The following is an 11594-nucleotide window of genomic DNA, read 5'->3' on the forward strand; positions in this document are numbered from 1 at the left end:
TACGTCAGGGAGGAATGTGACGGACATGCCCTAAATGTGACGTAGACGCAGTGAAATAATGCGTCAGGGAGTAGTGACATGGATAAAGTGTGACGAAGACGCAGTGGAGTAATGCGTCAAGGATAGTGACGGACATACTGTGGCGTTGAGTAATGCGTCAAGGAGTAGAGTCACGGACATGCCCTAAGCATGACGTCGACTCTATGGAATAATGCGTCACGGAGTAGAGCGACGGAAGAGTCTCTACACTGTGGAGATGTCCTAAGTGTGATGTAGACGTAGTAGAGTAGTAGACGAACTTTTATCATCAAATTGCCATGCTGACAAAACTTATCTTCCTCAAAATGAACAAATACGTAGCGGAAATATTTATGCATCTGAAACACGGATTTGATTATGTTTCCTCTAACCTGGCCTACAACTGCCATCCCTTCATCGTGACTACTGAGTTGTAACAAGAGATTAGTGTCTAGGATATGATGCTAGTCACGCAAAAGTGTTATGGAAAGGATGTACAGCGGTAACATGGTCTTTCCCTGCCACTGAGCTAAGTGAAATAAGCTGCTGCCATAGTTAATGTGAAATACCTATAGTAGCCACGAACACTCATTCCGACCTCAAAAATATTTACCTCTCTACAGCCAGATGCCACAATCCCATAAGGGGTGGCCGTTTGTCTTTGAGTTAAAATAGTTTACAGGGAGGGGCACTAACCCTCCGCCAACCCACTTCTTGACACGTTGGGAACACGTATGGGTGGTTATATGATTACCACCCAGCGTTGTAAATGGTTTCCTGGCTAACAGGAAACCATTAAGCTTGTCACTCAATGTAAAACCACCTGAAAAGGAAAGAAGAGTAGTAAAACGTGACAGGAAAGATGGGAGAAATGGGAAGAGAGGAGGGAATACACAGACTAAGAATGATAAAGGTGAAGGAAGAAGTAGGCAACACTACATCAGGTGAGTGGATGATGGTCGTCACCACCTATCACCTCAAAACTAAAGGGTGTAAAATTCTGGGAGTGTTGCAGTTCCGTCAGATGAAAATAACACACACACACACACACACACACACACACACACACACACACACACACACACACACACACACTCACACAGGTTGCGAAAAGTTTCACTGACGAAGTGGGTGGTTACTGTCCCCCTAGAGCAAGGGGACGGGTGTGTGCGGGTGTGAAGGTCACAGCCTTGCCCTTAGATCGGACTATATGAGCTCTCGGCTCCCTTCCGGGAGGGTAAAAGCTGACGATCACGACCATCAGGTGATCCTGACCGACCCGGTGAATTACACACACACAACACACAACAGAAGAGAGAGAGAGAGAGAGAGAGAGAGAGAGAGAGAGAGAGAGAGAGAGAGAGAGAGAGAGAGAGAGAGAGAGAGAAACCTCAAGAAAGTTTGTAAACATGGAAACAAGGCCTTGAGAATATATAAGTCTGTCATTTGAAGCGGCAATTGTGTGGAACCAAACAGCGTCTTCAGTACACGGAAGGAGTAAGCCAAGGACACTGTGAAGGAAGGGTGGGGAGTGGGGAAGCCGGTGGTGTAGTGGTTACCTTATCTAGCAACTGGAAAAATCTGGGGGTTCGATTCCCGTACCGATCAGACTCATGGACGTAGCCTGTTTCCCTCTTTCAATTCACCCAGTAGTGCATTTGGGGACCTGGATGTATGGGTGATGGTTGTGTGTGCTAGGGGAAGAACGTGGCTTGAAAATGTGTTGTCTGCCTTACTGATTCTCGTGCAAAAGACAAGAAGATAAACAAACTGAAGGCACGAGGGCCCTTTCAAGGTACAGTCACTGCTGGTGCTACTGTAGTATGAGGTAGACCGGGACATTACACTGTAGCGGGTGGTTAGGATAGGATACGATAGGACAGGATATGTTAGATCAAATTCTGTCCTGTACCATCCTAGCCTAACCTAACCTAACCTATTCCATCCTATCCAATCCTGTCCTGTCCTAACAATCTATCGTATCCTTTCCTATCCAATCATAACCTAACTTTTCCTAACCTATCCTATTCTAACCTAGCATAGCCTAACCTATCCTATCCTAACCTAACCTAACCTAACCTAAGCTAACCTATCCTAAACTAACCTTATCTGTTCTATCCTGTTCTAACCGCGCGTTATAGTGTAAATTCCCTGTAGGCCGCACACTATAGTGGCACCCGCAGGTGTTTGTTAGCGTGTTCAGACCGATGACAGCTTTTTACACTCGTGCTTGCAAAGGGAGTGTGGACTGAGGGTAAAGGAAGAACAAAGGGGCTCGACATTGAGAACAGTCAGTCAAAGGTCAACGCACAGGATAGGGTCAAGGTTAGGTTCGACCCGTTTGTCTGTGTGAACAAACAATAACAACAACAACAACAGATTTGATCCGATCTGGATCATGGACAACTTAAACAGTTTTGATTTGATTTGGACTAAACTTAGTATAAGTGATAAGGATCAGGCATGAATGAAGTAATTTACTTTTAAGAGCAAATGGTCGAAGGTCAAAGTCACAGGGCAAAACCAAATTTTCGGCCTATAGACCAACAGATGGGCGCGAATGTTGCCCTCTTTGGGTGTTCCTTGCTGTTATTATTATTACTACTGACACTTTGTTATACAACTTCAGAACACTCTCTAGTGGTGGTGGGTGTTAAGAAAACCCTTTATATCTTAAAGTCTCTCCTAAATTTAAATAATCGTCTGGTGGAGTCATAAAATCTAAAACACTTCATTAAACTGGAGCTGTGATGCAAACCAACAAAACTTTAACGTCTGTATTTCCGTTTTCCAAGTCATTTTTTGGCAGTGCTGTTGGCAAGCGCACAAACCATAAACCTGAGCATTAATTAGCACGATTACCATGGAATCCGAATCCGAAGTGAAATTCATACCTCCTCAGTGGAGCCGATCATGCTGGCGAGCTTACGAAACATTATTAATAAAACCATTAATATTAGAACAGTTTCCATGGCCTCCTCAGCTAACTCCATACATCCACAGTGAAGCTTACCATGTTGGGGATACTCGTAGCTGAGATGCAGTACTGCAGATACGTCAGGTTGGTATCTTCACCCAAGTCATCTCTTACCTCCTTCGCTGATCAAATGTGAAGCATTGTTCGAGGGTTCACTGGCGTCTTGGGCACGTACTCTTGCCGGGGAAAGAGGCTCCATACTCCTCTTCCTTAACGATTTATTTTCCAAACTATCCATTATTTTTATTATCCTTTTTTTGTTTTTTGTTTTGTTTACGATCATACCTTTTTAATATCGACATAGCTTGCACGAATAACGCACAAGAATATATCAACGGATCAGAATAAGAAATAAACTGATGAGGAAGAGGTGTTAGGGAGATTCCTCAACCGCCGAGAAAACTGGTCTTGGTCACTACAGTAGGTTTCATCACAAGTACTGAAGCCTGAACAGAAGCTTCTTTGGACTTCAGACTCATACAAATCATTCAGCTTTACCGTATTATACCAAATATATGACATAATAAATATTCAATAATAAATGTAATTATATTTTGGCATGAACAGAAGTCTTACAACTAAGATTTTAATTTTTAATCCATTTGATCCGCTGGCGTATGTTTCCGTATAATCTTGCCATTTCCAAACTATTATTTATCCAGCTTAAGAAGGCCTTTTAAACTGAAAACTTATTTATTTAAAACCTCTTCAGATCCCAAATTCTACTCTAGATTAAATAAAAGCCTCTCAAAGTAGCAAAAATGAAATAAGAAACAGTTAAAATAATACATAACAACACTACTTGCCCTGAATTTGCGAATTTCTACTGCTGGACGAACTTCATCCATCAGAGGGAGAGTGACAGCCAGAATTAATCATTCCCCACGCTGGGCAAGTAGGAATCGGAAAGGGATGTCTGGAATAAGAACAGTGCATGTGAAAATGACCCGCTGTAATGGCTATGTTTACATGTGTCTGTATTAGGCAGTTTAGAAATTCATTGCTCTCTCTCTCTCTCTCTCTCTCTCTCTCTCTGGCAGTGGGAGGGTTAAAACGGTCACAGCCATTCCAGTTTCCTTCCCTCTGAGGTGTAGGGGTCCGTGGCTAGGCCAATGTAGTCCAGTACATTCGCAGAGGATCCTTATTTGTATGGGGTTCGAACCCACCTCGCCACTGCAGGTCTAAAAGATATGTGGCCGTCACGTGATTAAATGATTATCTTCTCAGGTCCACACACCCCGACCGATTGCAGTGAGGGTGGAAGTGAAATTTAAACTCGTCCAGTCACGACGGTTGACAAGCATATTAATTATTGACGCTAAGTTGGCATAGTCACACCCACCGGGGCATTCTAACCACACCACTACCAGGCGCCTGTCTCTATTGACTTCTCAAAATTTCACACCACTTGTCATTGTATCGCCGGCGGATGTAAGCTCTCTGGCCAAGAAAATAACTGGGATTCTCCGTAACCTTGTCTCGCTTCAGGACATCTCACTCGCCTGTAGCGTATCCAGGGCCTGTCATCTCACGAGCTGAAGAGACTTTCTATACTCCTCTTACTTTAGCTTGGCCTAAAAGTGTCATCTCTCCACCATGAATGCTGACATGTAACTAAAGATTAACACTAGAATATGATACTAGTCACGAAGATGTGCTGTGGATAGGGTATAGAGCCATAGTAGGCCTATTCTCCTTTCCTGCCAATGAGCTATGTGAAATAAGCAATAAAGGACAAAACTCTGGGCCAAGTTAACGTGATAGAACTATAGTACAGTATCTTCTTAACTTTTTTCTGTATAAGCATTACTGTTCCTGTCTTGTATGTTATTTGGCCATGTGAAAAGAAGGGGGAATGAGAAACTGACTAGGAGACAGGCACGGATTTAATGGGGGGGGGGGAAGTAAAAAACACTAGTATCGCATTCCTTACCGCAAGTATCATTCTGAAACATGGACGCAGCATTGTGATATATGAAACACCCTGTGACTGTAAGTGCAAAATTAACATTATCCTTGGTAATTATTAGGACAGATGTTCACATTCTGGGTGCTGTGTTTTTTAAGGCACTATAGGGATAATAGATTCATGTGTGTCTTACAAACCTCGCTCATTTTCACATCCATCGTACCCCAGGTGTGTCATACTTTTTTGTTGACTGTACGCCTCCCTTATGTTCGGCAGACCAATGATTTTTTATACTAAAAGAGCATTATTATTATTATTATTATTTTTTTTTAAACCAAAGATATGCAATAAATATTTGACATAAATGTTATATCTCAATGAAAGGAGGGACTTGCTAATAAACTTAGATGAATGTAGCAATAAGTCAATATTAATTCAAACTTGTGGTAATTCCATATGGAACCACGTCCCCTCCCTCACCTCCAAAGTGCTGGATCTGGCCCTGAAATATGCGAGTGAGTGGAGACAGGAGCGGAAGGGGGAGCCCGAGGATGAGCTGGGGGGACGAGGTGAAGTACTCGTAGTATATGAGTGGAAGGGCGTCAACTGGAGAGGACGGAATCTGATGACGGACGACAGAATGACATGGAGGTGATTAATTTGTGGCCAACCGTACCGCGTCTGGCTGAACAATGATATACATATCCTACAATTTGAATGTGAAGTTTGGGTGAGGATTTTAGTATCCATGAACAACCTTTCACATAATAATTACTTGGCACAGTTTATAAATACTGCCATTGGTCTCTTGACAGTTTATCACGGTAAGTCGTAGTTATACTGTATGTGAAAGAAATATTCCAAAATATCACAGCTTCCACACAACTTGGGGGAAACCTTACAAATTAGTTTTACGGATGGAACTTTAATCAGCAAATTTTCAGCAAAGTACTGTGTACGTGACACTTAACCCCGATGACATCTTTCAATCGACCCTTTCAATCTCCTGATGATATTCACTAAGGGAACGTCTCGCAGTGAGGGAAATATAAGGGCTGTATCTAACCCGACTAGTTCGAAAAATCTCTCCAAAACTAAACAAAAGCACTAGGTAGTAGAAATGATGTTGTAATAAATACTTATAAGAACATCAACCAAGGGCCAATTTTAAAAATGCCTTTGTACGTTCCTGTTTCTCTCTCTCTCTCTCTCTCTCTCTTTCTCTCTCTCTCTCTCTCCCTCTCTCTCTCCTCTAAAGGTTAGAGAGGATTCATCCTTCTCATCCTTTTTATTGTACTCTTATACTGCTAGCACATTAGAGAGAGAGAGAGAGAGAGAGAGAGAGAGAGAGAGAGAGAGAGAGAGAGAGAGAGAGAGAGAGAGAAAACCACTACTCTATAAACGTCAGTGAGTTCATCTTTCTCGCATTGTTCTGCTGTGCCTCATATTATTAAAGACAAAAAATGAAATATCCTTCCCTCCACCAGTCGTTCCTGGACTGTTTTGCATCTCTGGGTTTGCACCAGTGGGTAACAATGCCCACATATTTAAGCTCGGGCAACACTCTAGATCTTGTCTTCACATCCGAGAATATGACAGAGTAGGAGAAATTGAGGTAGCGAGTCCCCAGGCCAACTGTGGACACTGTCCGGTGCTACTACAATATTATTTTCAGGTCGGTGTTGTGACAGATAGCTATTTGCACTCCAAGCACCGCTAGCATAAAGCCAAGTACAGCAAAATAAATAATCATCTGCGTGAAATAGACTGACAGTTTGAATTTCAAAGCCTGTCGATTGATGCTATGTATGACAGATTGCAGTCCATCCTTAGCCCATTAGTTGACCAGTGTGTGCCGAATATGCCCAACACACCTTCCCCACCTCCCAGATCACCTCCCAAGGCCTTGAAAAACTGTCGCAGAAAAGCCTGGGAAACATACAAACACTCTAGGAGTGTTTATGGAAGACTGTCTCCTGAAGCTTCTCGAGCTCCATCACGCTACGACTCTCACAGTGACAGCTTTCGTAACTACTTCACACATATGCAAATCAGTCACGAAATGTCACCTATTAGAAAACTACAGGTCTCCTCAAAATCACTTCACCAGTACCTTGGAAATATGAAAGTAGCTGCACCCTCGGTAGGCCCCATAAAGTTGGAATGTTAACATCCGACTTTACTCAGATGGCAGAAACTTTTGCCACGCATTTTTGTACAGTGTACTCAACACATGTTCCTTACGCTCCCCTCCCTCACCAATCTTTTGAGGGTAGCCTCGATAGAGTGACGTTATCTTTGCATGAAGTGAGAAATAGGCTTGCAGCACTGGACCCGAACACCAGTATGGGACCTGATGGCCTCCACCCCAGTCTTTTGAAATGTTGCGCAGCCTTAGCTTTACCCTTGTTTTTGATATTTCAAAAGTCTGTCACCATTGGTAAATTGCCACAGGATTGGAAAAGATCCATTATCATTCCTATATTCAAGAATTGCTCTCGACACACATATGCTAACTATAGGCCTATTTGCCTAACCTCTGCTGTAAAATTCTAGAGATTTATTACAGAGGCATTATACAACTACCTTCATACAAATGGAGTGCTCTCAAATGAGCAGTATGGATTCAGACAGGGTAAAACAGTAGACGACCAACTGTTACTTGTGTATAATGATGCTACGGCGTGGTTGGACGCTGTGTACGAAGTACGTCGTGGACGTTGTCTTGTTTGACTTTAGCAAAGCCTTTGACACTGTCAACCATTCGATACTCACTGACAAACTGAGGCTACTTGGGATCAGTGGTTCCTTGCTGACCTGGATCTCTGACTTCCTGTCTGCCCGCACCATGCAAGTACTGTATCTGTGTCCGGCTGCACCAGTTCCTCAAGGAATGTTCTCAGTTGTGTCCCCCAGGGATCTTCTCTAGGCCCCTTGCTCTTTCTGGTATATATAAACTTTCTTCCCTCATATATAAGCTCCAAATGCAAATTCTTTGCCGACGACATGAAGATTTACCTCAAGTTGCGTCAAAACACCTGTTCCTCGTTCGTTGCAGATAAAAGTACGTGCCAGAAGGACATAGATATGGCGTACAAGGTCACTGAGTCCTGGGATTTACGTTGCAGTCTTGACAAATGCACTCTACTACGATGTCAGAGAGGCCCAGTAGATTGGAACTCCTTTGGCGCACTTTAGCACTATCACAAGAACAACAGCAGTCTCTCTGTAGACACTACACACACAAAAACTTGGGTATATTGGTTGACAGTTCTCTGAAATTTCACTCGCACATAAGAAATAGGCTACCGTAAAAAAGGCAGCAGGCCTGGCAAATAATTTATTGAAGTCCACCTTCTATCGTGACCGAGATTTTATGTTAACTCAGTTCAAATCCCACATCAGACCTCTCCTGGAGTTTGGTTCCACTGGAAGGAACACAAGGTGTACCATGGTGACCTGAGGGTTCTGGAGTCTACAGCCCAGATGGACTAAACAACTTAACGGCCTGTCCAAACCCAGTTATGCCGACTCTGTAAAATTTGGACATGTATTCTGTAAAAGGGAAACTGATCAGAGCTGACCTTATTAAATGCTGGAAAATCTTTCATCACCAGTCCCCAGTTGCACCGTCTGAGCTTTTTTCTCTTCCTTCATTAGCTCACACCAAGGGCCATATTTTCAAGGTGACCAAGCCCCGCACTTCAGCCGCATGTAGACGCAGGTTTTTCAGTATCAGATGTATAGACCTCTGGAATTCTCTGTCAGATGATGCTGTTAGCGCTGACTCGGTGGGGGAGGCGGTGGCTGAATCGGTAGAGAGGCGGCCTTCAATCCCGATGGACCCAGGTTCGAATCCCGGCTGGGGCAGGGAACAGTTTAAGGATTTGAATTTCACAAAAAGCAGACTTTCCTGACCTACCAGATGACCCGCCATGTAGTAAATATACCTCCGCTGATACCAATACACCAGTCCTGTATGTGACAGCCCTAGCATGTATTCAGTATGGACGGTGGGTGTTAGGGCCGAATTGGTGACATGTGGAGGTGTAGGAGGACTGCTGGGCCTTGGGATAGGCTCCTGCCCCCGAGATATAGGCCCTGAAGCCTTCGCCCAGAGTCGGACACATTAAAAAAATAATAATAATAATAAAAGGTCTCTCCACTCACAACAAGGTCACATCTTGTTAGATTATACTGAATAACTACGACTCATAACTCGAAGTCCTTCAAGTAGTGTAACTACCCTGCATATGGCACAGAACTCAGCCTCTACTCAATTGTCTGTTCTGATGATGATGTGCATAGGAAATGGGGCTGGCGTGCCAGCAGGTATAGGCTGCCCTGTTTCGTGATAATCAGATTCCTGCCGAGCCATACTGTTAAACTGTAATGGGGTAGCCAACCAGGTGAGTAAACCAGGTGAGTAAACGTCTTTCATCGCCACAGCTGGCAGTGAAGTGTCAACAAACTTTTGATCGTGCCGGTACAGTCGGGGACAAAAGTAGTGCCAAATGGAAGTTGAGCCAAGGAGAAACATGTCTGGTGAAGTATACAGCCGTGTCAAGAGTTGTGGCACATGAGTCAGTGAGAACTCGCACACACTATAAAAAAAAAAAAAATCCTAATACTAACTACTGTATACTCATTTCACCAAGCTTGGCACCCTCAGCGATGTCGTCAACGCCTCTAGTGTTGATGTATATCCTCTGCACCAGGTGAACCTCTATTACCAAGAGAACCAATATAAAGGCAATACAAAAAGACAAACCCAGTAATGAGGACCTTTGTCAGTGCTACAGGTGTTGACGACATCACTGATATGGTGCCAGACTTGGTGGAACGGAGTATAGTATTTACAACAGACGAAAAGCAATGAAAATCCTGTCTCTACTAATGTGTGTCTCAAATGGTTCGATTTTTCGGCAATGTAACCGTCAAATCTCAGGAATGTACTTGTGTCGAAGTAAGTACCAACATCACAGACTCTCCAGCACAAGTTTTGGCTCCAGCTGTACGCATGTTATTCTTTCATATTATCTCCTCTCAGCAACCGGTCATTCAACTCCTCTCTCCTTTCTTTCCTACTTTCCCCAACCTGTTAATAGCCTCTCTCCATTCCTCAATCCCCACCTCCCTCTCCATTAACCCTTCCCCTCCCTACACCTTTCTTTCCTTCATCCCTCTTCCCCATCCACCTCTCCCTTCATTCCTTACCCTTTCCTCTTTTCCCCCTTCTCCTCTCCATCCCTCCCCTTTACTAGATACAGTACAGTGTCCTCCCTTCCCTCCGTCCAACCTCCACCTCTTTACTCTCATCTCTCCCTCCTCCCCTCACCTTTTCCACACATTTCCCTCCATCTCTTCTCCTCTACTCCCATTCTTCCCTCCATTCATTTCAATCTCTCTCTCTCTCTCTCTCTCTCTCTCTCCCCTCACATTACCCCTCCAACCTGGGGAACGAGTTCTGATGCATCACTTTCAGTTCCTCTTGTCTATTTTCTTTTCTCCCCTCCATCTCTCCCTCTCTAATAATAATAATAATAATAATAATAATAATAATCTATCTATCTATTGCCAGACGCCTTAATCCCTTATACGAGGTGGCCACAAACAAATTGCCTCCACGTCACCCTGTCCCCTGTCATTTCACAGCCCTGCTCCCAATTCACACCCTCCTCTCTCACATACCTCTCCACTCCATCCCTCCATCTCATCCTTGGCCTTCCTCTCCCTCTCTCCCCCTCCACCTCACTCACATAGACTCTCCTCATCAGTCTCTCATTCTCCATCCTCTCCACATGGCCAAACCACCTCAGTGTGTTTCTCTTAGTGCATCCTATCACATTCACATCTACACCACAACGCTCCTTCACATCCTCATTTGTCAGTCTGTCTCTCCATGTGATTCCACAGGCTCCTTTCAAATAACTTATTTCCACTGCTCTCACTTTTTGACTTGTGTCCCTCCAACAACGTCCAAGCTTCACTTCCATACGTCAGAGTTGGTATCACAATACTGTCATGTAATAACTTTTTCACCTCCATGCTCACTTCCCTGTTTCTTATCACTGCCTTCAAGGAACCAGCAACCTTTCTTCCTTGTTATACCCTTTCAAGCACTTCACCTTCCAAACTTCCATCCTCTCTCATCACACTACCCAAGTACTTAAACGTACTCACATTTTCCATTTCCTCATCATCCAACCTCACTGTACATTCACTGACTTCACCTCTCTCAAAGACCATCACTTTACTCTTCCCTACATTCACCTTTAAATTCCGTTTCTTACACACTCTCCCAAACTCATCCACCAAGCCTTGCAGCTCCCCTTCGTCTTCACTTAACAACACAGTATCATCTGCAAACAACAGTACAGGGAGTTTCCAAACACTGCCCACTCTCATTAGAGCCACTCCAACATGCACTGCCCTACCTTGTATCTCTATTATAACTCCATCCATGTGCAGATTGAACAACCATGGAGACGACATATCCCTGTTTCAACCCAACCGTCAAACATAAAAACTCTGTTCACTATCCACACGCACTGCAGCCTTAGCACCCTCATACATACTCTTCACAGCATTCAACAACTTCCCGTCTACTCCATATTTTCTTAATAATTTCCACAATCCTTGTCTATCCACCCTGTCATATGCTTTCTCCAAATCCATGAAAGCCGCATA

Source organism: Coenobita brevimanus, chromosome 102 (assembly GCF_032717465.1).
Source record: "Coenobita brevimanus isolate Jiangsu-jjx chromosome 102, ASM3271746v2, whole genome shotgun sequence".
Classification (NCBI taxonomy): Eukaryota; Metazoa; Arthropoda; class Malacostraca; order Decapoda; family Coenobitidae; genus Coenobita; species Coenobita brevimanus.